We start from the raw sequence: 27,455 nt of genomic DNA, 5'->3' as shown, positions 1-27,455 counted from the left end.
CTTTAGTTGTGGAGTTTGTTCTGCCAAGCTCCCTAACTTTAGTTGTTCTGTTTTCTGGGTTGTTTAAACTGATGTCAGTGTTATCTAGTTGTATCTGTGAGACTAGGGGAGCTTAGAGTCCTTCTACTTCACCATCCCACCCAGCTCAAATACTTTCATGCTTTGAATGTCCTTTATCACAATTTGACAGGTGTAATTATTTCTGTCTTAGCCTGATAGGAATTAAAGCTATTCTCTCTGTACTTTTCCTGAAGCTCAGATAAAAGTCTGGTGAGCTTTATAGTTTACAGCTCTCATCAGCTTCTTAGGTATTGTAGCTCATAGTTGAGATAATTCTCCTATCTGTGTCACAGTGTTCGCCCAGTTTATAGTTAATAAATGTTTTTGGCTTATGAAAAAGAAGCATTTTTTTCATTGGAAAACTGTGTATTTATGTAATCGTAGCATCCACATTTTTCCTACTTGTGTGTTGAAGAAAATTACATGTGTTTTACATATAGACATTGTCAAAAGTGGGGCGCCTGTCAAAAGTGGGGTGCCTGGTGGCTCAGTTCGTTAAGTCCCTGCCTTTGGCTCAGGTCATGATCCCCAGGTCCTGTGGTTGAGCCCCGCCTTGGGCTCCCTGCTCAGCTTCTCTCTCTCCCTCTGTTGCTCCCCCGGCTCGTGATCTCTCTCTCTCTCTTTACTGAATGATTGAATAAAATCTTAAAAAATAAATAAATTGTTAAAAGCATTATAAAAACAACTACTGGAAAGAGGAGCAGATCTAGCTGTCCTTTAAATTCTGGAAAGAACACATGCTACGGTGTGTTTTTGTGTCATTGTAATTTCATGTAACAGAAAAACCAATCAATAATGGACTTAAACAGGTAAGGGGTTTATTTTCCTCTTGTATCAAAAAGTCCAAAGTTGGAGAATGCTGTGCTGGTATAGCTAGACAAGAAATATTACCAGAGATCCACCTCCTTCCCTCTTTTTTGTGGTTTTTGTATACATGGTCGGATGATTATTGCATCTTCAGGTATTGATTCCAGGTTTGAGGCAGGAAGCAGAGGAAGAGGTAAAGGCTGAAAGTCAAAAAGGGCTGTGCCAACTAAGTGGTAAGCAAGTGCCTTTTCTGGCATAGAGGAAGGCAAAGGAAAAGCAGACTGTGAATAGCTTTTGGGAACCTAGTTAATAATAATCTGTGACACATTGTGGAACAGAGTTCCCTTTGAGGTGGTGAAAGAGAAAGAAACATTTGAATGAATTTTAAGCTGTTAAACAAAATTCAACTAAATAAATTTTGAAGATCCTATAGGCTCTATCAACCACTCACAAATGGGGCTGCATCTAGTCCAGTGGGTAGAAAGGAGGTCTAGGGAGCTGTACAAAATGAAAGACTTAAAGGCTGAATGGAGAGGGAACAAGAAAGTTATAGTAGACGAAAGAGCAGATTGGTTTTGGCCAGGCTACTTTCCGTTAGGGCGTGGCAGGGGTCTCTCAGGCACATTATCTCCAACTAGTGCTGATAAGGAGATTCTTGATTTGCTTAAGTTTCCATTTCTGGGAGAGCCTAAACTAATGAGATAGAGCTAGGTTGGGTGATATGTGACTTAGCTTAAGTGATTCCATTTTGGGCCTGTTAATCTTGTTTTTAACAAAGCTTAGCTATTACTCACGTGCTTAATAATAAATACAATTTGTGAACCATCACTGTCTCCCATATTATATAAGATTTTCCATAATTAACCAAAACAAATTTTGTAGACCCTCAAGTCCATAAAAGGCTTAAAATTTAGATGGATAAAGATGGGTTTTTAAGTAGAGCATAGGACATTATGGGAATGCTTATCTTTTTATACATATGGTAGGTACACACAGTAGAGAAATTTGGTACTTAAAAGAGAACAGAATATAGTCATATTAAACTTTACATGTGATGGTTGCTCTAGGCCAACTAACTAAGCTTCTTTGTTTTCTTTATTGGGGTAATAAATTCAATACTTTTATCAGAAAAACATTTTCCATTACAAAAGCATTTGAATAAACAAAGTACTTTTGGGTACAAATGAATTAAATAAAGCTTATTCCTTCTTAAAGAACTACTTGAATGTTCTTTCTCCGGAGAGGTTTTTACTGCTGATTCTCAATAAATATACGTATAAATGAAAAGCACAACTGTCGTGTTAGGAAGCCTTAGACCTGGAACCCTTCAAATCTGAGCTAGTACTCTTTAGCTTTGGGATTTTAGTAATAGCTCTGAACCTTAAATTCCCCACCTATTATAATTTGTAGGATGATAAATTACTATATCATGCTGTTGTTGGAAGAGTAATTAAATCATAATGTACAAAAAAATCCCCAGCAAAGTATTGGTTTTGTATTCTCCAAATATATTAAGGGGGTTTCCATGATAAGTTTCCCTGAAGATTAAATTAGCAAATAAAAAGGGTAGGCGCTAAGTAAAAATTATAGTCACCTTAGTTTTGAGAATAAGGATTAATCTTGTTAGGTTCAGTAGGAAGCTAGAATTCTTTCCCCATTTACAATGAATTGTTATAAGAAACTATACTGGGAAAGAAAAATGGGTTCTGTGATGGGCTATTATACCTTAAGCCTTCAGAATAAAACAGATGAAAGAGGAGAACCTTATTTTATATTAAATTAAAATTTTTTATTTTTATTATTTTTTAAAGATTTTATTTATTTGAAAGAGAGAGCACTAGTAGGAGGGGCAGAGGGAGAGGGCAAGCCGACTCCATGCTGAGTGTTGAGCTTGATGTAGGGCTTGATCCCACAACCCTGAGGTCATGGCCTGAGCTGAAATCAAGAGTCAGATGCTCAACTGACTGAGCCATTCAGGTGCCCCACATTAAATTTTTTTTTTTTTATTAGAAATAGAATGTTTAAGAAAAATTAGGAAGATAAGCACACACACACACATGAATTGTAACTATGAGATGATAGATGTGTTAACTAACTTTACCATAGCAATCATTTCCCAATATGTACAGAAATCATCACATTGTATATTTTAAACCTATACAGTGTTACATGTCAATTATATCTAAAAGCTGAAAAAAATTAAGCAAAAATAAGTAAAATAATTCATAGATGAACACTATGGATGGTATGGTATACATTTTCCTAGGCAATATATGCTTTTATTTTCTTAAGAATGTGTTTGTATTCTACACGAGTTTTGGTAACCTGAATTTTCCATTAAATGAAATGAGAAAATATCCATTATATATATATTTTTTTAATGTTCTTTTCAAGCAGTGTTTTTTTTAATTAAAAAAAAATTAAAAATAATTAATTTGACAGAAAGAGAGAGAGAGAACAAGCAGGGGGAGGAGCGGAGGGAGAGGGAGAAGCTGCTCAGCAGGGACTTGACTTGAGGCTCAATCCCAGGACCCCGGGATCATGACCTGAACTGAAGGCAGTTAAGACTGAGCCACCCAGGCACCCCAGCAGTGGTTTTCTTGTAAAGAATATCTGTACCATTCACATATACAACCTTCCACCAATAATATCGTTAATTAAATGCAGTTATCCTTGAGGGTATGGATAAGAGTCTGCTTTCTCATCTTCCTTCCCCAGAAAAATCACTGTCTTTATTTTTAGGGACCATACTCCATTGTATGGGTCTACCATTGTTTTTTTTTTTTAATTTTTTTAAAAATTTTTATTTATTTATGATAGTCACACAGAGAGAGAGAGAGGCAGAGACATAGGCAGAGGGAGAAGCAGGCTCCATGCACCGGGAGCCCGACATGGGATTCGATCCTGGAGACCCAGGATCGCGCCCTGGGCCAAAGGCAGGCGCCAAACTGCTGCGCCACCCAGAGATCCCCCATTGTTTGTTTACTGACTTATTTTGTTGACTGGTGGTTATGTTGTTTATAACATTTTATTGTTACAAACAGGCACTGTGATCAACGGATATTTAGTTAAAATTTGGGTTTTCTCAGAGGGAATTTTCTAAAGTGGAAAAAGCAAAAAGAGAATACATAAATTGAAATGTGCTTAACTATTTGACTTTAAAATGTTGGAGATCACCATCAGGAAACTTTAAAGTGAACTGATATTTCCTAGTGTTACCATATTGATTTGAATAAAGTAGAGGTTTTGAGAACTCACATAATTTAATCAAAAGCTTAAAATATTTCTTCCTGGGTCACTTGGGTGGCTCAGTTGGTTGAGTGACTGACACTTGAGCTTTCAGCTCAGGTCATGATCCCTGGGTTGTGGGATCCTGCTTTGGCTCCACACTCTGCATGGACTCTGCTTGGGATTCTTTCCCTCTACCTCTCCCCCACTGCTCTCACGTGTGGGTGTATGTGTGTGGGGGTGTGTGTGTGTGTTCTCTCTCAAAATAAATAAAACCTTAAGAAAAAAATTTCTTCCTGGATGTACTTATAGGTAGCAATAAAAACACAACATAATCTTTTAGAACTTCATGGAGTCTTAGATCTTGTTCAAACCACTTGCCTTAAAAGAAGTCCAGAAATATTAATGCCTCCCTTAAGATCACATGGTAGGTTTCAGTGTCTGGTATATTTTTGTTGTTTTCTAATTCCTACCCCAACATTCTTATCTGTAAGAAGTGTAATATAAAGATAATGAGAACTGTTTGCCTATGGAACATCTGTAATCTTTTTTTTTTTTTAATTTATGATAGTCACAGAGAGAGAGAGAGAGAGAGAGAGAGAGGGGCAGAGACATAAGCAGGCTCCATGCACCGGGAGCCCGACGTGGGACTCGATCCCGGGTCTCCAGGATCGCGCCCTGGGCCAAAGGCAGGCGCCAAACCACTGCGCCACCTAGGGATCCCGGAACATCTGTAATCTTTAATGAAGAGACTGATGAAGACAATTATCATTTGTTGAGATGTAATTTCTATAAACTTTCTAAGATATTGATTTATAAGTACTGCCATTTTTGTCCATGGAATATTTTTTAGGCCTACCTTGGCAGAAGCTTTTTTTTTTGGAACAATTTAGTGGTTTTAGTATATTCACAGAGTTGTGTAACCATTACCACTATCTAATTTTAGAATATTTCATCATTCCAAAAGAAACCCTGTACCCATTAGCAGTCTCTCCCTATTTCCCCATTCTCCCAGCTCCTGGCAACACTATTCTACTTTCTGTCTCTATGGGTTTGTCTATTCTGGATGTTTTGTATAAATGAAACCCTACTAAATGTGGTTTGTGTCTGGCTTCTTGCACTTACCATAGTATTTTCAAAGTTCATGCTGTACGATGTATGAATATAGTTGACCCTTGAACAGTGCTATTTATGCAGTTGAAATCCTCATGCAGTTGAAAATCTGCATAAAACTTTTGATTCCTCCAAGATTAACCATTAATAGCCTACTATTGACCGGTAGGTGTATTCATAACATAAACGGTTGATTAGCGCATATTTTGTATGTCTTATATACAATATTCTTATAATAAAGTAAGGTAGAGAAAAGAAGATATTATTAAAGAATACCATAAAGAAAATACATTTTCAGTACTATACATCTATTCATTGAAAACAAATCTGTGTATAAATGGACTTATGTCGTTCAAGCTTGTGTTCAAGGTCAACTGCACATCATTTATTTTATCTGTTTTTATTTTTCATTTAATTCAAAAAGATTTATTTATTTATTTTAGAGAGTGGGGAGGGGCAGAAGGAGAGAGAGACTCAAGCCTACTCTGCACTGAGCACAGGGCATGATGTGGGGCTAGATCTCACGACCTTAAGATCATGACCTGAGCTGAAGCCAGGAGTTGGATGCTTAACTGACTGAGCCACCCAGATGCCTCTTCCCCCTTTTTAAAATTTGTTAATTAAAGTAACCTCTATACCCAATGTGGGGCTCAAATTCATACCCTGAGATCAAGAGTTGCCTGCTCTTCTGACTGAGCCAGCCAGCTACCCTTGTTTTTTCATTTTTAAAAAATCATTTATTATTAGAGAGAGAGAGAGAGAGAGAGAATGGCAGACATTGAGCATAAAAGAGTGTGAGTGGGGTAAGGGGTAGAGGGAGAGGAAGAGAAAATCTCCAGCAGACTCACCACTGAGCACAAAGCTCCATGTGGGGCTCAGTCTTAGGACCCTGAGATCATGATCTGAGCTGAAATCAAGGGTTGGATGCTTAACCAACTGAGCCACTCTGGTGCCCCTTGTTTGTCTTTTTGATTTTAGCTATCTTGGTGTGAACTCACATTTCCTTGTGGTGTTTTTTTTTCTTTTTTTTTTCTTTTTAAAGTATGGAATGCTTTACAAATTTGCATGTCATTCTTGTGCAGGGGCCATGCTAATCTCTGTATTGTTCCAATTTTAGTATATGTGTTGCTGAAGCAAGCACTTCATTGCGATTTTGATTTGTATTTTCCTAATAACTAAAATGTAGAACATCTTCTTCTGTGCTTTTTGGCCATTTGTGTATGTTCTTTGGAGAAATGTGTATTCAGGTCCTTTGCCCATATTTTCATTGAGTTTTCGTTTTGTTTTTTTTTTTTTTTAATTTTTATTTATGATAGTCACACACACACAGAGAGAGAGAGAGGCAGAGACACAGGCAGAGGGAAAAGCAGGCTCCATGCACCGAGAGCCCGACGTGGGACTCGATCCTGGGTCTCCAGGATTGCACCCTGGGCCAAAGGCAGGCGCCAAACCGCTGCGCCACCCAGGGATCCCGAGTTTTCGTTTTATTCTTTTTTGTTGTTGTTGGGTTGTAAAGTTCTTTATATATTCTGGATACTGCGCTCTTAGGTGACTTATGATTTGTAAATATTTTCTCTCATTTTGTGGATTGCCTTTTCACTTTCTTGGTGGTATCCTTTGAAGCATAAAAGTTTTTAATTTTTGATGAGTCCAATTTATGTCTTTTGTTGTTGTTTCTTACAGTAGGAAATTGCTGCTTGATCTAAAGTTACGAAGATTTACTCCGTAGTTCTCTTCTACAAGTTTTGTAGTTTCAGCTCTTACATTTAGGTGTGGGAGTGTTTTCTTTTTTTCAGTAAAGGGGACATGTGACAAGGCTCCAGCCTTTTAGGACTTATAGGGTATTTGCCTGAATTAGACATATATGGCATAACTAGTACCATTCACTCATTTATTTGACACTGACTGAATAACCCTATGTAGGAATTAGTAATGTAAGAATACAAGACATAGTTCTTTTCCTTATAATCTAGAGAAAAAATAAAATAGATTGCAGTACAGGGCTATGAATTATTGTATATAGGTATGCATAGAATGCTGTTGGGGTAGCTAGGAGGAACAACGAACTGACCCAAGAGTGTGTGGGTGCTTGGGAAACCTTCCCAGTATGGGGAAATCCCGTGATAACTGAATTTGGAAGGCCAAAGAGTGAGCCAGAAAAAAAAGTGATTTGTAGTTTAGTAAGATGAGTGGTAAATACATAGTATAGAGGTAAAAAAAAATAATAAACTGAGAGATTGGGAGGAGATTTTAGTTCTTGTTTGGGCCAGATGAATTCTAAAAGTATATAAAAAGTTTTTTTTATACCTTGGGAGGAACTAGAAAGGATTAGGGTCTGAAAATAAAAATCTGTAAGATGGGGATGGTGTCTTTTCCTTATGAGTTGTGAGGATTAAAGAAGATGATGGTTTTATACTGTAAGTATTATGTGTTAATCCTGTTACCATGAATTTTTTAACATGAAATTTTGATGATCATTGGTTCTTTAGTATCTTTTTATTTCTAGGGTGTCATGAAGGTCTTAGGAACAGAGTGTTCTGAATTTCTTTTTTTTTTTCTTCTGAAAATTTTTTTTATTTGTCTGTTTTTAGATTTTATTTATTTATTCATGAGATACACATAGAGGCAGAGACATAGGCAGAGGGAGAAGCAGGCTCCCCATGGGGAACCTGATGCAGGACTTGGTACCAGGACCGTGGGATCATGCCTTGAGCTGAAGACGGAAGCTCAACCATTGAGCCACCCAGGTGTCCCACTTCTGAATTTCTTAATTAAGTATACACTGCATATTATAAACAAGGAAGTGGTTATACATGTTATTAATAAAAAAATGATTATTGAGCTGTAAAAAGAAAATATTTAAAATTGATTATGGTTTTTCTGCAAAAGTAATTAGATAGTAAGGAAAGCTCTAAGTGAGAAAGTAAGAAACACTCAAAATCCCACTATCAATTGATAATTAATATTTTGGTGCATTTCCTTTCTGGTGTCTTTTCGTCCATTTGTGCTGTGTATCCAAACATATAATTTTAATCTTTTTTTTTTAAAGAGTACATTTTATTTCTTTATCTTTAAAGATTTTATTTGAGAGAGAGGGTGAGAAAGCGAGTGAGTGGGGTGTGTAGAGAGAGAAGCAGACTCCCTGCTGAGCAGGGAGCCCAACTTGGGACTCAATCCCAGGACCCTGGGACCATGACATGAGCCGAAAGCAGATGCTTAATCAACTGAGCTACCCAGGTACCCCGCTATTATCATCATCATCATAATCATCATCATCATTATTACTATTTTATAACCAGGGATGTTGAGTGTCTTCATTTGTGAATTGGCTGTTGGTTTTCATCTTTTAAGTATTTCACATTCATTTCCCTTGTACTTTTTTCAATAGGCAATGTGTATGGCAATTAAGATTGGGCTTGGAATTTTATTATCAGGATTCATAATCCCATCTATACCTCTTTTTAGCTGTTTGACTTGGGCAGATTAATTATGTCTTAGTTTCCTCACCTGTGAAGTGGGGATAATGGTAGTGCTTACCTCGCAGGGTTGTTGTGAGGACTGCATGACGTGAAGTGCTTGCCACAGAGTCCGGCAGATAACAAGCACTGCTATTACTATTCATTTTTTCACCCTTTTGTATGTCTATAGGATAAATCCCTACTAGGGTAGCTGTGTTTGAAAATCGATATCACCAAATTGCTGTTTTAATAAGTTGTTCCTTTTGCACTAAAACCTGCATAATAACTCTCTGCAGTATCATATCAGTATTATGATTGTGTCCAAGCTCTGTTTTGTTTCCGCATTCATCTGTGTTGTTGAGAAATCAAAAGATTCATGTATAAAATTGTATGTATTTCTAACTTTTGATTATAAAAAATTTCAAATGTACAGGAAAGTTTAAAGACATAGTCCAATTAATTATGGTCACCTATATATCCACTGTCTAGACCAGGAGTTAGCAAAATTTTTTTCTGTAAAGGGTCAGATATTTCCTGTATTTCTATAAAGGCCTAGTAGATGTTTTAGATTTTGGAGGCCATACAATCTCTGTCACAAGTTCTCAATTCTGTAGTGGTAGTGAGTAAGCAACCATCGACAACAGGTCAATGAGTGGATATGGCAGTGTTCAACAGAACTTTATAAGAATAGGCACAGCTGGATTTGGCCGGGCCTGTAGTTTGCCATCCCCAGATCCAGATCAAACAGGTAACAGATTGCTATATTTACTTTCTCTGTGTGTTTAACTACAGGGTTAAATTGCAATCATCGTGGCACTTTACCCCATATTTTAATATGCATCTCCTAAAAATAAGTGCATTCTCCTGCATAACCATAATACCATTATTACGGTTAAGAACATTATAATTTTCTTCTTTTTAATAGAACCAAGGCTATATAATCTAGCACAAAAATTGTGAAAATGCTTAGATTTGCTCTTCAACCTTTGTAACCTATTGAACTGCCTTTATCCCTGTTCCTCTTTCCCTCTCTTATTCTTTAGGTAGAAATCTGTATTGGGTAGTGCTGTTTGCTGTTTTCATTTGACCTAATTACATAATCCAATGAAGGGAATATTTTGATTTTTTTTTTATGTGTTCGGTTTATATTTTTAAAAGTCTGGGTTTTCTGTATTTTATTTGATTTGAAAGAGAATTACATGTAATTTATAAACAAATGAAGAGTTTACAGTCGCTAATTTCCATTTGATTGATGGTCCTTGTTATGTGGTAGAAGAAACTGAAGGAAGGTAAAGCCAATTATGTGCTTTTTTTTTTTTTTTTTAAGATTTTATTTATTCATGAGAGACACACAGAGAGAGACAGACACAGGCAGAAGGAGAAGCAGGTTTCCTGCAGGGTCCTGATACGGGATTTGATCTCAGGACCCCGGGATCACGCCCTGAGCGGAAGGCAGATGCTCAACCACTGAGCCCCCCAGGTGCCACCTAATTATGTGCTTTTAAAAAAGTGGCCAACTTTTGAATTATCATGCTAAAAGAAGGAGGGAAAGTAATATGGATATTCCCATTGTTTTCAAATTTAACTTTATTATGCTTTTACTTGATAAGAAGATAATGCTTCAGATAAAGCTCTTGTAGTCTGTGAAAAATTATGGTACAAGTTTATCCAGGGTCCTTGCTTTATTTTTCCCTACTTCTCCATCCCTTCCCAGATTTAGCACTCTGCATTGTCTTGTGCTCATACCATCTCTTAGGCTGTGGAAGCAAAGCATCATCATATTTTATCCTTTTAAAAACCTCAGTTTCCTTGTTTAGAAGGAAATAATTTAGTGTGTTGGTATAGCTGTGGGACTGTAGGCTGCAGTTAGGAATAGCATGTGCAGAATGAGATAAATAAGAGTTTATTCTTCGTAGATTACTGACTCAAAGGTAACTACCAGAGGGAGGCAGTTTGACTATTAGGAACAGGCTCAAAATTATTGTTACATCTCTGCAATTCTACAGAGAAGAAGCAAAATATATAAAATTATGATAAAAAGAAACACAACAGCAAGTAATTCAGGATGGCTAGAAGGTGGGGGTGGGGTGGGGTGAAAGTAAGAACGCAGTTCTATTTTGATAGAAAAGAGCTATTGTACATTCCCTTTTCTCTTAACTAATTGTTTCTCTCTTGAATTAGTTAAGGGTATCAGTGTCCTTTGAGAAGTTGCTTCTGTTTTGGTGTGTAACTATAAAATAGCTTTTACATTTCACAGAGTTCTTGTAGTAATCTTTAAATTTTTGTTCTGAGGAACTGGGTTTGGTGTGGGGTGAGGGGGTCACTTGGGCCAGTTATTGGCAGAGGTTCCTTGACTCTGAATTAAGGGCTGTTTAGGTCTCTGCGTAGGATCTTGCTTTTACCAGATTCTGCTATATTTTATCACCATTGGAAACAAGGCTGTAGAGGTCATGGTGTGAAACTTTGGCTCATTGTTATCTTCACATAATGCATTGTTAACATAGACCCTGAATTCTGGGACACAGTGAAGGATCCTCAGAATCCAGTTAACTAAAAGATTGGCTGGTTCATGGGAGGGTTACGGAGTGAAGGTATTTCATTCCTGGGTGAGAAAGACTTAGGTCACTAATGCTAATCTATCTAATCTCTCTTGCTTTTTCAGATTGGATTAAACAGGAACTGTCATGCAGATAAAATTTTCTGAATTTTAAAATAGTCACATAGAAGGAAATTGCAACCCTTTTTTTGGTGGTTATTCATCTTTGCATTGAACAGTCCTCACTGTTGGGACATTTTTTATTCTAACTTCAATGTCATCATTTTAGTGCACTTCTTATTTACTTGTATATCCTTTCATGAACCTCTTATGGAGTGTTGCCTGGATATACAAGTACTGTCATAGTAATACATTATTTTTGAGGTTTGAGGAGATCTGGGTAACGGTTATTGAATTACAACAGCGTCAAATTTTCTTCTAGAGTTACTTTCTTGCTTGGTCTGTATTATTACTACTGTTTTTACCAACCCTTTAGTGGATGTAGTTACTCACCTGAGGTATTATTCTAAATAGTATATGTGTGAGAATTGGCAGGCTTTCCTTAGAGTCATGGATTGGAATTCTATAACAGATACATAGAATTTAGGAGAGACTTGGCCTCATGCAATGTTTTCTTATAGTTGCACTGGGAGGAATTAAGGAGAAATGTATATTTTGCTTACTTTTATTTATGCTTTAAAACTTATTTCAAATTTTTTTTAATTTTTATTTTATGATAGTCAGAGAGAGAGAGAGGCAGAGACACAGGCAGAGTGAGAAGCAGGCTCCATGCACCGGGAGCCTGATATGGGATTCGATCCCGGGTCTCCAGGATCGAGCCCTGGGCCAAAGGCAGGCGCCAAACCGCTGCGCCACCCAGGGATCCCTAAAACTTATTTCAGAAAGTTTGAATTCTGGTTCTATCAGTTGTACTCTTTATTTTTTATTATTTTAAAAAAATTAAGTAGGTTCCATGCCCAACTTGGGGCTTGAACTCACAACCCTGAGATCAGGAGTTGCATGCTCTACTGACTGAGCCAGCCAACAAACTACCCTCTCACCCACCGCACCCCATTGTGTTCCTTAAAGTTAATTTTCTCATCATTTAAAAAGTGGCTTCCTTGCACCCAACCAAAATATTATAAATAGAGATGAAGCATATGAAAGCTTAGTTAACTGGTGAGTTATTTATTGATAACTTTCTCTTGGCTCCTATATTTTATGTTTATATGTAAGAATTTAAGAGCTAGCATGTGATAGACAATAGTTGTCAGAGGCAGACTTTTCTGAGTTCAGATCCTAGCTATTTAACTTTCACAGATCATGTGCTACTTAGCCTTTAAAATGAGGTGAAGAACTATCTCACAGAACTTTTATGAGGCTTAGTTGAAATTATGTATGTTTGGAACCTGGTACATTGCTGCATAGTGGGCACTAAAAGGCACTGGCTCTTTCACTTTTACTTAAAAAAATGAGTTCATAAAGAAATGGAAAACTAAAATCTTTTGAAAGTTTCATTTTTCCTTTAAAAACTAAGAAAAAAAACTAAAGGCCATCTCCTTTAAGCTTTCTCATTGCAAGGAGATGGGGATAAATGCGCTCTTTCAAAGACCTCATTATTCTGTATTTTAACTGCCTACAATAATGCTTGGCACATAAGTAGTCCTCAGTATTTGTGAGAGGGATGTCTTGCAAAGAGAAAATTTTCTCTGTTGCTTTTTTTCTCTTGAACTCCTCAAAAGTTGTTTACTTATATAGGTTTACTTATACACTCAAGATACTTGGTTTTGGAAGAGAAATGCTATTTTATAGTTAAGAAAATTAATGTACGGTGTTATCAACTGGCTTGAAATCCTGATGTCATCCATCATGTCTCAGTAACAAACGCACTCCCAGCCAAGTCCGTTCCCTTTAAGTAGCTTTTCCAGAAGTCACATCCTTGATGTCCACTTCCAGCTCATTGACCAGTTGTAGCAGCCGGGAAGACTGGAAAGGGTGCACTTTTGCCTGGGGGCATGCTGTCCAGAATAAAACCAGGGTCTGTTACTGAGGAGAAAAGGGAGAATGGGTATATAGGCCGCCAGCAGTGTCAGGCACAAAGAGGAGTGAGAATGGAGGTGGGGAGACCAATTTAGTACAACAGCTATGCAGTAATACTCATAGTCTCTTGCAGAAGAGATTTGGTAAAGTCGATAGCCTTAAAATCCAAGAATATAAATGTTTGATAACTAAGTAGAGACGCTACTCTGCTGGGAAACCTAGAGGATTGAAGCCATTATTTTGATACCACACTGTTCAAGTTCTGGAAACAAAAATTATGCTTTAATATTTAAATCCTTGAGTTAAAAAAATTCCAACTAAGCTTTTCATAAAACTAAATATCTTGGTGCTAAAGAGAATTAACACAGAAAAGAATGGCATCAATAGGAATTACATTTAAAAAAGACTATATAGCATGTCTTTTTCACTGGGTAAATATACATTAAAAGGGGATTTACAGTATATTTTTTACTGGGAGATGAAATAATTTTATTTTTCTTCTTTATACTTCTCTTTAGATTGTATACACTTAGCACATATTACTTTTAAAAAACGGGGTAGGGGTGCCTGGGTGGTGCAGTTGGTTAAGTGACTGACTCTTGGTTTGTGCTCAGGTCATGATCTCAGAGTCATGAGATTGAGCCCCTTGTGGGGCTCTGCACTCAGTGGGGAGTCTGCTTGAGATTCTTTGCCTCAGGTGGAGAGGCAGAGAGAGATAGAAAAAGAATTTTTTTAAAAGTTTTTATTTATTTATTTATTTATTTATTTATTTATTTATTTATTTATTTATTTATTTATTTATAAGAGACCCAGAGAGAGAGGCAGAGACACAGGCAGGGGGAGAAGCGGGCTCTATGGAGGGAGCCCGATGTGGGACTCGATCCTGGGACTCCAGGATCACACCCAGGGCTGAAGGCAGGTTGCTAAACCACTGAGCCACCCAGGTGCCCCAGATGGAGAGAGAATCTTCTTAAGATTCTGTACTGAGCATGGAGCCCAACGTGGAGTTCAGCCTCATGGCCCTGAGTTCACAGCCTGAGCTGAAACCAAGAGTCTGATGCTTAACTGACTGTTCCACCTAGGTACCCTCACCGTAATAATTTTTAAGTGTAAAGTGGCATTAGGTAAATTCATATTTTTGTATGTCATCACCATCATCCATCCATAGAACTTTTTTCATCTTGCAAAACTGAAGCCCTATACCTTTAAAGAATAACTGCTCTTTTCTCCCTTTCTCCCGGTGTCTGGCACCCACCATCCTACTTTATCTTTATGAATTTGCTACTATTCCAGGTTTCTCAATAGAAGTAGGATAACATGGATTTTGCCCTTTTGTGATTTACTTATTTCATCTAGCATAATATCCTTAAGGTTAATCTATGTTGTAGTATGTGTCAGAAAAAAAATTGAAGATCTAATTTGCTTTATTAAATGATTCATGAGTCAGGGAGCATCCCATCTAGCAAGTAGAGAGGTGTGCTAAGGAGTAGAACAAAATGGAAGGTTTTTATAGGAAAGAGGGTGGGGCAAGAAAGTTCTAAGCAAAAGAGAAGAAAGGACAGTTTCAGGCAAAATCACATGCCCTTAAGGGAGTGGGCTGGGAGTCTTATTATACAGACTACCTCGTCCTCCTTTGGGGGATAGAGAAGGCCCATGATGCACATTACTTCATTGGTGCTGTTCAGAAAATTTCCAATTGACCAGTTAAGACACTGGAGGTCGAGGAGTGCTTGGGTGGCTCAGTTGGTTAAGTGTCTGACTTTGGCTCAGGTCACGATCTCAGGGTCCTGGGATTGAGTCCTGTGTTGGGCTCTGTGCTCATTGTGAAGTTTGCTTGTTCCTCTCCCTCTGCTCCTGCCCTTGTTCTCTCTCTCTCTCTCTCTCTCTCTCTCTCTCTCTCTCTCATCCAAATAAATAAATCTTAAAAAAAAAAAAAAGACTTTGGAGGTTAGATCTGGTATTAAGCCCTGATTTACTGATTTGGAGCTTTAAACTAAGTGATGCCATTTGGGGCTGTGAATTTCTTTTTCTTTTCTTTCTGTCTTTTTTTTTTAATAAGATGTATTTATTTATTTGAGAGGGAGAGCAAGAGAGAGAGAGAGAGAGAGAGAGAGAGAGCACACGCATATGTGGGGTAGGGGTAGTGGGCAGGGGGCATGAATCCTCAAGCGGACTCCACGCTAAGCATGCAGCCTGATGTAGGGCTCAGTCTCAGGACCCTGAGATCATGGCCTGAGCTGAAATCAAGCTTTGGATGCTGAACCTACTGAGCCACCCATGCCCACCCTGTGATTTTCTTTTTTGGCAGTTACCCCCTCGGGAGCAGACTCTTGGTTTGACTGTGAAATATGCTCAAAATTTAAGGCATTAGCACCACTTTCAGTTACTGCTCTGGAAAGTTCCCACAGTTGTTGTTGCTGTTTCTCTGCTTAATCTCTGTGATACTCACAAGTAACAAGTTAAGGTTTGCAGTTTTTAAGTCACTCATTCTCTGTTCGTTTTCTGAGGAGATCATTTCCTTGGTGGTTAGTGGCTACAGTCATTTAAAGCTTTTGTGAGAATATAATTTGCCAGGGAGATTATTATGATTACTGTAAACAAGATAGTTTCCAATGTTTGGAGTGCATTTTGGAGCCATGGTCCCCAAGACCCAAACAAGTCAAAATCATATAGGTCAAAGAAAGACCCACTGAAGGAGTCACCTCTTTTTAGACAAGTGGCCTGCTCAGTGATCTCAATAGTTAAGTTTCAACTTCCCCAAAAATGTTACTCTTGGTAAAGCTGGTGGTGTTGGCTATAAAACTAACACCTCCTTGGTCGGCTAAAAGGTAATCAAGAGCTATCCTATTACCAAGACCAACTTTGGCTAGAAAGTCTAAGGATCTTTTTTGGGCAGCTATTGCTTTAGCAGCAGATTTTGCAATAATTTTAAGAATTAAGGAGAAGTTCTTGATCATGGCCTCATTACATTTATTCCTAACCAGGGAATTAAGGATCTGTCAAAGGAGTGGATCTTGAAATATGACCAACTCCTGCTAGGTCCTTTTTAAATCAGCAGTGTAGGGATCCCTGGGTGGCGCAGTGGTTTGGCGCCTGTCTTTGGCCCGGGGCGTGATCCTGGAGACCTGGGATCGAGTCCCACGTTGGGCTCCCGGTGCATGGAGCCTGCTTCTCCCTCTGCCTGTGTCTCTGCCTCTCTCTCTCTCTCTCTCTCTCTCTCTCTCTCTGTGACTGTCATAAATAAATAAAAAAAAATTAAATCAGCAGTGTAAATTCAGGGGAGCCTACCAGTGAGATGTCTCATTTTGCTTATAAAAAGTTAGTGGCACAGAGTTTCTCCTAGCCTGAAATAAAAGGTGGTTCTGCTTTCTAGAAGTTACCCCCTTAACAATGGCGTGGGTGGTAAAGATGAGGGTGTTATCTTTTCAGGCCAATGCCAGAGGAAAGGAAAGAAAAAGGAGTAAGTTTCATGTTTAAAGTATGAAGTGTTGATCCATCGTCTAGGATGGAAACAGCCTAACTTGATGTCAACTACTTCTCTTCCTAGTCAAATTGATTTGGAGGTCTTTAGTGTCTGCACAGCAGCAGGTGTCAGGTGGAGCTTTCTGTGAGATGTGTATCCGAGGTTTGATGCCTGTTAATTTTGTGGCTGTGGCAATGGTTAGGAGCCCTTGGTAAAATCCCTTGCAACGAGGTTCAAGGTCTGCCATCCCCTGATGATGTTTCTGGAGTACCCAGTCACCAGGCTCTAGACTGTGACCAACAGGATCCTTAGAATTGGGATCTCAGATGGCTTCACCTATTGATAATAGGCTTGAGCACAAGACATTAGAGACTTACAGTGGCTGTTCATACTAACCTGAATCAACAAGGGATCAGCAGAAGGTGGTATGCCAGTAGACATTGGTCTGCTGGTGATTTTCTTGTGGAATGAATTTATTTTCCAAAGGGGATACTGGGAACTATCAGCAAGATCAAAAGCAATAGCTCAGTCAGGGACATCCAGTAGTTTTGGCAAGTTTAGAAGTTTGAAGTTTGAGGATCCTATTAGTTCTTTCAACCTTGCCTGATGATTGAGGGTGATAAGGGTAATGATCATTCCCAGAAGTTTGAAGTCTTTCATTAGGCTTGTATGATTTGTCCAGTGAAGTGGGTACCTCCATCACGGGAGATTACAGGAGGTATGCCCCAAGTATACACAGTTTGTTTATCCATTCATCCATCAATGGAGACTTGGGTGACTTTCACTTTTTGGCTCTTATGAATAATGCTGCTATGAACATGGCATATAAATGTCTCCTTGAGAATCCCTGCTTTGAATCCTTTTGGCTATATACTTGGAAGAGGAATTGCTGGATAATATGGGAATTCTATTTTTAATTTTTTTGGGGAACTGCCATGCCGTTTTCTATTGCAACTGCACCATTTTACATTTTCACCAACAGTACACAGGAGTCCCAATTTCTCCACATCCTCACCTTATTTTCCTCCTTAAAAAAAATTGATAGTAGCCATCTTAATGGGCATGTGGTACTATCTCATTATGTTGATTTTTTAAGCTTATAAAATGTTTAAGAGCGAATTAAATAATAGCATGGCAGCAATTTTATTTATTTATTTATTTTAAAAGATTTATTTATTTATTTTAGAGAGGGAGAGAAAAAGAACAGGAGGAGGAACAGAGGGAGACAAACAGACTCCCAACTGAGCAGGGAATCCAATGCAGGGCTCAATCTCAGGACCCTGAGATTACGACTTGAGTGGAATTAAGAATCAGATGCTTAACCGACTGAGGCACCCAAGCATTCCTATTTATTTATGTTTAAGTAGGCTCCACGCCCAATCTGGAGCTTGAACTCACAACTCTGAGATCAAGAGTTGCATGCTCTACTGACTGACCAGCCAGGTGCCCCACATGGCAGCGATTTTAAAAATTGGAGCAAAATCACTCAATCTTGCTACTCTAACACAAATATTATTTTAATGTTATTTGGATATGTATGACCATATATATAATTACTCATGACTGGGCTTGTAAGCATTTCCCATTTTTGTAAAACATATTTTGTACAACAATCATTTGAATTTTAATTTTCCAGAAAAATGTTGCAAATGCTGAGGAATCTATTTGGCATGATTGGCTCCATTGGATTCAGTTGAACATTTATGAATAAATTGAACATTTATAATTGTGTGGTTTATTCCATAGAGAAAAGTGCCCGGTTTGTATGGTTTTAATTCCACAGACTGGATGATACAGTGGCTAAGAATGTGGTTCTTGAAGTAGTCTGTTTGAATTGCACATCGGCTGCTTCTGGCTGTGTTTAAGCAAATTTCTTAAGGTCTTGTGTCTCAGTTTCTTTATTTGTAAAGTGAGGATAATACGTCAAAGTTGTGAAGACCAAAATGACTTAATACCTGTGGAGCTCTTAGAATCTTGCTCGGCACATCATACATTCCAGAGAAGACTTTGCTGCCATTATTGTTTTATCAGGTGGGATTTTATCTGTTTGGTTTTTAGAAATATATGCAGCATGTAGGTACTTAGTGTGTCTCAGATCTTGTCAGTTAGAAACAGCACAAACAGCACATTAGAGGATGGTGCAGTCTAAGATTTTTTGGGGGGTTTAAGAGAAGATGAATCTGAGGCAGTGCTGGGCAAAGTGCTAAATTAATACTGTGATACAGCCCTCTCTTGGGGACTGTGACCTTTCTGGCTGCCGTTTCGCCCCGACTGCTACTCTAGGCTCTTTTGGCCAGTTCAATCTTTTTGCTTTTGGCCTTCCTTCCCCATCTAGTTCCCCAAATTACTTGGACCTCGCACTCTATATTGCCTCTACACGACAACTTTTATTAAACTGTTAATTTAAGTCAAGTGCACTGATTTGAATTTTTACAGAATATAGCTGCGATTTTTTAAAAATTTATTTATTTATTCATGAGAGACACATAGAGAGGCGGATACACAGGCAGAGGGAGAAGCAGCCTCCCTGCAGGGAGCCCAATGTGGGACTCGATCCCAGGACCCTGGGATCACACCCTGAGCCAAAGGCAGATGCTCAACCACTAAGCCACCCAGGCATCCCTATAGCTGTGGTTTTTAATATCTTATTTCTCTTGCTCTTCAGTATAAATCTGTGAGATGGTGAACAACTCATTGAACAACCCTGGTTGTACCGAGAGATGAAGTGGCCTACCTGACGTTGCAAAGCAACTGAATGATTGGAACTTGAACTCAAGCCACCTGAGTTTAGGGACATTGTTTTGTGATACTATGTTTCTTCCTATGTTTCTTCTTTTAGACTTACTCATTGACATTTTTAAGGATTTCTAAATATCACAAAAAGATAGCATGTGCCCCTCTTTTAAATTTAATAACCAGTAGAATTTATCTGATTCCTGTTCTCATAGTCTGCATTTTGTCTTTTATCCCTATTGTTGGAAAAGAATGAGATGAAAATCTGAGTTCTAAATATTTTACCTGATGAAATCCTTAAGTTTTTACATGGATGTTTCCTGAAAAGCCTTTCATGTTTCATGCTTATTTTATAATATTGGAACAAGGTAGATTTCCCCTTTACTGCCTGGCAATTATGTATTAACCTTGCTCATTTCAAAATTACTGTCAGACTTGGCATCAGAATATCTTTTTGGTTCTACTTTCCCCTTTTTCCTCTACCTTGTCCTCTTCCAGGTCTGTTTCTAATTGTTGTATATTCCCCATCTGACGTCGTAGGAAATAATTTACCTTGAGGTGTAGGGTCTATCACACTCCATTTTGTGAAGAATATTTTTCTGCTTAATTTCTTTTATATTCCTTATGTGTGTGTGTGTGGATTGACTCGTCACATAATTTAATTTTTAATTAATTAATTTTGAAGTAAGTTTCTACACCTGAGATCACAACTCACAACCCTGAGATCAAGAGTCCTATGCTCTAGCAACTGAGCCAGCCAGGCGCCCCACCTCTCATCACGTAATCTTAAACATTAAATTGCTGTTTTGACTGTATATGAATTCATACTTTGTTGCTCTTTTAATATTTCAGATAGTTTCAATCACTTCTTTTGGTGAGAGTATATACTCATTAAGACTCAATTTTGTTCTTTTCACGTAACTAAGTAATATATAATGAACTCTGAATATTAATCATATATTGTGGACGTGCTCACTTGTCAAATCTAAAATCTGATTTCCTTGGCAGATATGTAGACTTGTGATAGGCATTTGGCATTTAATGTTTTGGGCAGCGTAACTTTAAATCTACATAAACTTCTCTGCCTTTTGCCTCTGCTGTGTCCATAGATTCCAGGAGGGCTTCGTGTATGGACCTCAAGCGTTGGAGGTAGCAGACTTTTCAGCAGAAGGTAAAGCAGAGTGTTGCCTTCTGGTGTCATTGTGTGTGTGTGCCGGGGTGGGTACGTGGCAGGTGAGAACTCTTCACAGATGTCATCACAAAATAATTTAAAACGATGCATTAAGTATTTCACAAAATTTGCGGCCACGCTGTGTAATTTTATGCAGTGTTATCAAAATCTACACAAAATGGAAAACCTTAGGTAGAACTAAAGACTAAATTTCACGCTGCTGTTAACAGTAGGGGTGATTAAGGAAAGAAAGCATTAACATATGACATATAGTATCGACGGTCTAGCTTCCTCGGACCTAGCTTCATGATGATTTCTTCCCGGGAAGTTGTCCAAGTCATTATTCATCTGTTGTCTTCTTCCCTGCTGCTCCTTTTACTGAAAGATCGCTTCATAATAGAGGCAGCCTAGTTCATGACTCATGGCTAGAGGACAGACATTCTTGCTGTAGGTCTCAGGTGCCAAGAATGTTAGCTTCCAATATGTTAATTACTCTCTTTTCAGAACGTGTTAATATGCTCTTCTCTCAAGTTAGTTCTTGTTTCAGTAGAGAAATAAACACAGCCCACATATTTGTAAAATATGTTTTTATAGAGACCTTCTTAATGAGTTACTTTTTAAGAAAATAATGTGACACACCTTTCCTGGGTAATGCTTCTTTGATTTTTTTTTTTTAAATAGAAACATTTTGCCTTTTATGTGTCAGATACTACTTTTTGTGAACTTATAAAACCATTTATGAACTTTCTTCAGATGTTACTTGTGTAGAGGCTTTGTTGTTTTGTTTTTAAAAATCTATAGCAGTTAACAAAATGTACCCTTAGATGTAAAGTTCATAATGTGGCTAGTTTTTAGAGTTTTTTTTTTTTAAGATTTTATTTATTCATGAGAGACAGAGACACAGGCAGAGGGAAAAGCAGGCTACATGCAGGGAGCCCAATGTGGGACTCGATCCCGGGTCTCCAGGATCATGCCCTGGGCTGGAGGCAGCACCAAACCCCTGAGCCACCCAGTCTACCCCTGTAGAGAGATTTTGAATGGGAATTTGAGGAATGGTTTTCTTATGTCTCCTGGAAATTTTATTTGTAGTGGCTGCACATTATACCTTATACGTGGATTGTACACCTTCTGCAAAGTCAAGGTTGTGTACACATACACACACACACATATATGTAAAAGATTTTCTTTATTTATTCATGAGAGACCAGAGAGAGAGAGAGGCAGAGACACAGTCAGAGGGAGAAGCAGGCTCCACGCAGGGAGCCCGATGTGGGACTTGATCCCGGGTCTCCAGGATCACACCCTGGGCCAAAGGTAGGCGCTAAACTGCTGAGCCACCCAGGGATCCATATATATGTACACACACACACACACACACACACACACACATATATATTTTAGGGTAGTACATATTTATTAAATTTCTGTTCTGTGCCCAACACAGACTCCATCTTAAAATCAATTGACTTTAACTGTTTCTTTTACCTTTTTCCTATTCAGAGAAGCTTCTTCTATTTACTAGGAGATAGTTAATGAGAAGATAGATGAGTTTTGGACTGTTTGTTATGATTAGCTGCAATTTTACCTCTTAAGTGCTTTTTCCTTTCTTTTACTCTTTTCAGTGGCCATTTGGGGAGATATTTTCTGTTTGCCAATAATATTGGAAGTAATTTCTCGAAGGCCTTTTCATGGTTCATTTTCAGGCTAGTTGGTTGTATTCACTACTGTTGAATTATGCAGCCTTATATTTGCTTAACTAATACGAGTGTGGTATATTTGGTTACCAATTGAGAATCTCAATAGATTATCTTTTTTTTTTACATATATATTTAAAAAAATTTTTTTATTTATTTTTTTATTTATTTATGATAGTCACAGAGAGAGAGAGAGAGGCAGAGACACGCAGAGGGAGAAGCAGGCTCCATGCACCGGGAGCCCGATGTGGGACTCGATCCCGGGTCTCCAGGATCGCGCCCTGGGCCAAAGGCAGGCGCCAAACCACTGCACCACCCAGGGATCCCCATATATATATTTTTTAATTGGAGTTCAATTTGCCAACATATAGCATAGTATAAAAGATGTGAAGTTTTGCTTCTATCAAAGCAGAGAAAGACTCTCCACCCCAGGTCCTCACCCCTCAGTTTCAATGAGAAAGATGTGATGAAAATACTCAAGGTATTTTTTCAAAAATAATTGCATTTATTTTTTTAGATCAGTTTTAGGCTTACAGAAAAATTTTGTTCTCATATACTCCCTTACTGCCCCCTCTTCCCATAATTAGTATCTTGCTTTGGTGTATTTGCTGTGATTAATGAACTGTATTGTTCCATTATTATTAATTAAAATCCACAGTTTACCTTAAGATTTACTCTTTTTGTTGTAGATGTTCTGTGGGTTTGACAATGTATAATCACATGTATACACCAATATGATGTCATACAGAATAATTTTGTTACCCTGAACATATCCTTTGCTCTACCTATGTATCTCTGGCTCCTTTCCTTTGAGCCACTGGCAACCACTGATCTTTTCTTGTCTCTATAATTTTACCTTTTCCAGAATGGCGTAGTTATAATCACACAGCAGGTAGCCTGGGATTGATTAGCTTCTTTCATTTAGTAATAAGCATTTTGGCTTCCTCCATGCCTCTCCATGGCTTGATAGCTCATTTCTTTTTAGTGCTGAATGACATTTCATTGTCTAGACGTACCATAGTCTATTTATCCATTCACCTACTGAAGGATATCTTGATTGCTTCCTTTTTGGCAATTATGAATAAAGCCACTATAAACATTTATGTGCTGATTTTTTTTATGTGCTGATTTTTGTGTGGATATAGTTTTCAATTCATGTAGGTAAATACCAAGGAGTGTATTTGTTGGATCATATAAGAGAATGTTTGGTTTTGTAAGAAACTTCCAAATTCTTCCAAAGTGACTATATCATTTTGCATTTCCACTGACAATAAATGAGCTTTACTGTTGCTTCATATCCTTGTCAGCATTTGATTTTCTGGATTTTAGCCATTCTAATAGGTGTATAGTGGTATCTTATTTTGTGTTTTAATTTGCAGCCCTCTAATGACATGTGATGTTGACCATATTTTCATACACTTATTTGTCATCTGCATATCTTCTTGGTGAGATGCCTGTGTAGATCTTTTGCCCATTTTAAAATGGAGTCATTTGTTCTCTTCTTGTTGAGGTGTGTTGTTTGTTTGTTTGTTTGTTTTTGTAAAGTAGGCTCCATGCCCAGTGCAGGGCTTGAACTCATGACCCTAAGATCAGGACCTGAGCTGAGATCAAGAGACTGACACTTAACTGACTTGAATCACCCAGGTGCCCCTCGCCAACACAAAATATTGAGTTTTAACAATATTAAATTGTATATTTTGAATATCAGTCCTTTAATAGATACATATTTTGCAAATATTTCCTCCCAGTCTATGGCTTGTCTTTTTAGTCTCTTAAGTGTCTTTTGCAAAGCAAAAGTTTTAAGTTTTAGTCAGAAATCATCTCCAAATTCAAGGTCATCTAGATTTTCTCTTACGTTATCTTATAGGAGTTTTATTGTTTTGTATTTTCATTTAGATCTGTGTTCTGTTTTGAATTAATTTTTGTGAAGAGTGCAGGGTTTGTGTCCAGATTAATTTTTTTCCATGTGGATGTCAATTAGTTCAAGCACCATTTGTTGAAAGACTTTTTTTTTCTAATGTTATCCTTTGTTGCTTTGTCAAGATTATTTGATGGTATTTATGTGGGTCTAGTTTGGGGCTTTCTATTCCATTCTTTTAATTTATTTGGCTGTTCTTTTACCAGGGCTACCCTGTCTTGATTACTATAGATTTATAGTAAATCTTAAAGTTGGGTAATGTCAGTCTTCTGTTTTTCTTCTTCTCCAATATTATGTTGGATATTCTCAGTCCTTTGCTTTTCCATGTCAACGTGAAAGACATTTTGTCAATGACCACAAAATAACTGGCTGGGATTTGATTGGGATTTTGTTGAATCTATAGATCACATCGGGAAAAACAAATATCTTGTCAATACTGAGTCTTCTTAGGCATATATACGGAATATCTCCCTTTATTTAGATCTTTTTTTGATTTCTTTTTTCAGTTTTCCTTGTATAGATCTTGTACATGTTTTGTTAGATTTATACCTAAGCATTTCATTTTTTGGGATGCTAATGTAAATGTTACTGTGTTTTTAATTTCAATTCCAACTTTTCATTGCTGGTATATAAGAAAGTAATTGACTTCTGTATATTAACCTTGTATCCTGTAACCTTGCTATAATCATTTATTTGTCTAGTAGGTTTTTCTTTTTTTTAAAGATTTTATTTATTTATTCATGAGAGACACAGAGAGAGAGAGGCAGAGACACAGGCAGAGGGAGAAGCAGGCTCCATGCAGGGAGCCCGATGTGGGACTCGATCCTGGGTCTCCAGGATCATGCCCTGGGCTGAAGGTGGCGCTAAACCGCTGAGTCACCCGGGCTGCCCAGTCTAGGAGTTTTTTGTCGAGTCTTTAGAATTTTCCCCGAAGACAGTTGTATCATCTGTGAACAGAGTTTTACTTCCTCCTTCTCAATCCGTATACTTTTTATTTCTTTATCTTACTGTATTAGCTAGGACTTTCAGTATGATATTGAATAGGAGTGCCTTGTTTCTGATTTTAGCAGGAAAACTCTCTAATTTCTCCTTATGAAGTATGACAACCTCGATAGGTTATCTAATCAGTAGTATAAGAGATATGATGTATATTAGGTCATAGGAGGATTCCTTCTTCTCACTGAAATTTCTATTAGAAAGATAGGATTAGGGGTGCCTGGGTGTCTCAGATAGTTAAATGTCTGTCTTCGGCTGAGGTCATGATCCTGGGGTCCTGGGATCGAGCCCTGCATTGGGTTCTCTGCTCAGCAGGGAGTCTGCTTCTCCCTCTCCCTCTGTATTTTCCCCACCACTCATGCTGTCTCACTCTCTCTCATGAACAAGTAAAATCTTTTTTTTTTTTAAGCCTTTTTTTTTTTAAAAGAAAGATTTTATTTATTTATTTGACAGACAGCAAGAGAGCACAAGCAGCAGGGAGCAGCAGAGGGAGAGGGAGAAGGAGGCTCTCAGCTGAACAGGGAGCCCAATGTAGGGCTCTGTCCCAGGACCCGGGATCATGACCTGAACCGAAAGCAGACGCCCAGTCTACTGAGCCTCCGAGGCACCTTGAATTAATAAAATCTTAAAAAAAAAAAGAAAGGATTAAATTGATGGTTATAAAAATATTTTAAGAATCCTTGGGTTGCTCAGCGGTTTAGCACCTGCCTTCGGCCCAGGGCGTGATCCTGGAGTCCTGGGATTGAGTCCCATGTCGGGCTCTGTGCATGGAGCCTGCTTTTCCCCCTGCCTGTGTCTCTGCCTCTCTCTCTCTGTGTGTCTCTCATGAATAAATAAATAAAAATCTTAAAAAAAATATTTTAAATCATGGGATTCAGGCAGTTTTTCGTATAATACCTTATATTTTGTAACTGCACATATTATTTAGTTCCTCCATTCTCTTGTGAACTTCTGTAGAACAAAGATTTTACCTCGATATATTATTATAACAGTTGTATGGTCCAATAGATACTACAATAGGCAAAACTATTAAATGAAAAACTTAATTCTAGACTCTTACTGGTAGCCTCCATTAGGAAGGAGAAAAGGGAGATAACCAATAACATTAGTCCTCTAATCAATTAATCCATAAAATATTTGATTGTTAGTTGCTAGGTATTATGATTGCCACAAAGGCACCCATGATAATGACACTCCCTCTCAGAAAACTTATCTATATAGGAAATGTTAATTTCAAATGTTATGTTCCATTTTTGCATATATTTGCCAAACACTCATCTTCCTTCCTTCCTTCCTTCCTTCCTTCCTTCCTTCCTTCCTTCCTTCCTTCCTTCCTTCTTCCCTTCCCTTCCCTTCCCTTCCCTTCCCTTCCCTTCCCTTCCCTTCCCTTCCCTTTCCTTTCCTTTCCTTTCCTTTCCTTTCCTTTCCTTTCCTTTCCTTTCCTTTCCTTTCCTTTCCTTTCCTTTCCTTTCCTTTCCTTTCTTTCCTTTGTTTTAGATTTTATTTATTTGAGAGAGAGAATGGGAGAGTGAGTACAAGCAGGTGGAGGGACAGAGGGAGAGGGAGAAACAGACTCCCCATTGAGCAGGAGCCTGATGTGGGGCTCGATCCCAGGACCCTGAGATCATGACCTGAGCTGAAGGCAAATGCTTAACTGACTGAGCCACCCAGGCTCCCCCCAAAACTCATTCCTGTGTCATTTCCTAGGCATTCTTTTTTGGGGGGTGAGGAGCAGAGGGAGAGAGATTTTTTTTTTTTTTTTAAGATTTGTTTATTTTAGAGAGAAAGAAGAAGCAGAAAGGGCCAGAGAGAGTATCAGGCAGATTCCACTCTGAGCGTGGAAGCCTGATCCGGGGCTCGATTTTACAGCCCTGAGATCGGGACCCGAGCAGAAACCAAGAGTCCATAGCTTAAGTAAAACTATACCAGCTAGGTGCCCCAAGAGAGAATCTTAAGCAGGCTCCGTGTCCACACTGGGGCTCAGTCTCACAACTCTGAGATCATGACCTAAGCCAAAATCAAGAATCAGACACTCAACCGACTGAACCACCTAAGTGCCCTCCTTTCCAAGCATTCTGATGGAAATATCTATTCATGAACTTCTTTCATATTCTAAGAAAAGTTCACTATTTTGATGCAAGAACTGATAATTATTGAGCCTTTAGCTGGACACAGTGCTAGGCACTTTGCATATGTGATCTCAATTATGAACAGTTGTACAGTGTTGTTACTATTTTT

The 27,455-nt window shown here is 38.2% G+C and overlaps 1 protein-coding gene and 1 non-coding gene across 4 annotated transcripts in view; one reads left to right on the top strand and one right to left on the bottom strand.

Annotated features, from left to right (window-relative positions):
• Positions 1–27,455, top strand: part of CDK19 (cyclin dependent kinase 19) — a 163,299-nt gene that overhangs the window by 19,879 nt on the left and 115,965 nt on the right. Inside the window, exon 3 of one of the 3 annotated variants that reach the window (XM_055330485.1) lies at positions 20,548–20,609. The exons of the other annotated variants lie outside the window; for them this stretch is intronic. The gene's annotated coding sequence lies outside the window, so the exon portion shown is untranslated. The remainder of the gene's footprint in view (positions 1–20,547; positions 20,610–27,455) is intronic. 3 annotated transcript variants of the gene reach the window in all.
• On the bottom strand, positions 6,246–6,349 carry LOC129513249 (U6 spliceosomal RNA). The gene has a single exon (XR_008665210.1). It is a non-coding gene; the product is annotated as a U6 spliceosomal RNA (small nuclear RNA).

The sequence above is a fragment of the Nyctereutes procyonoides genome, unplaced genomic scaffold (genome assembly GCF_905146905.1).
Source record: "Nyctereutes procyonoides isolate TBG_1078 unplaced genomic scaffold, NYPRO_anot_genome, whole genome shotgun sequence".
NCBI lineage: Eukaryota > Metazoa > Chordata > Mammalia > Carnivora > Canidae > Nyctereutes > Nyctereutes procyonoides.
Note: the sequence above shows the minus strand (reverse complement) of the source record. Positions and strands in the feature narration are given on the sequence as shown.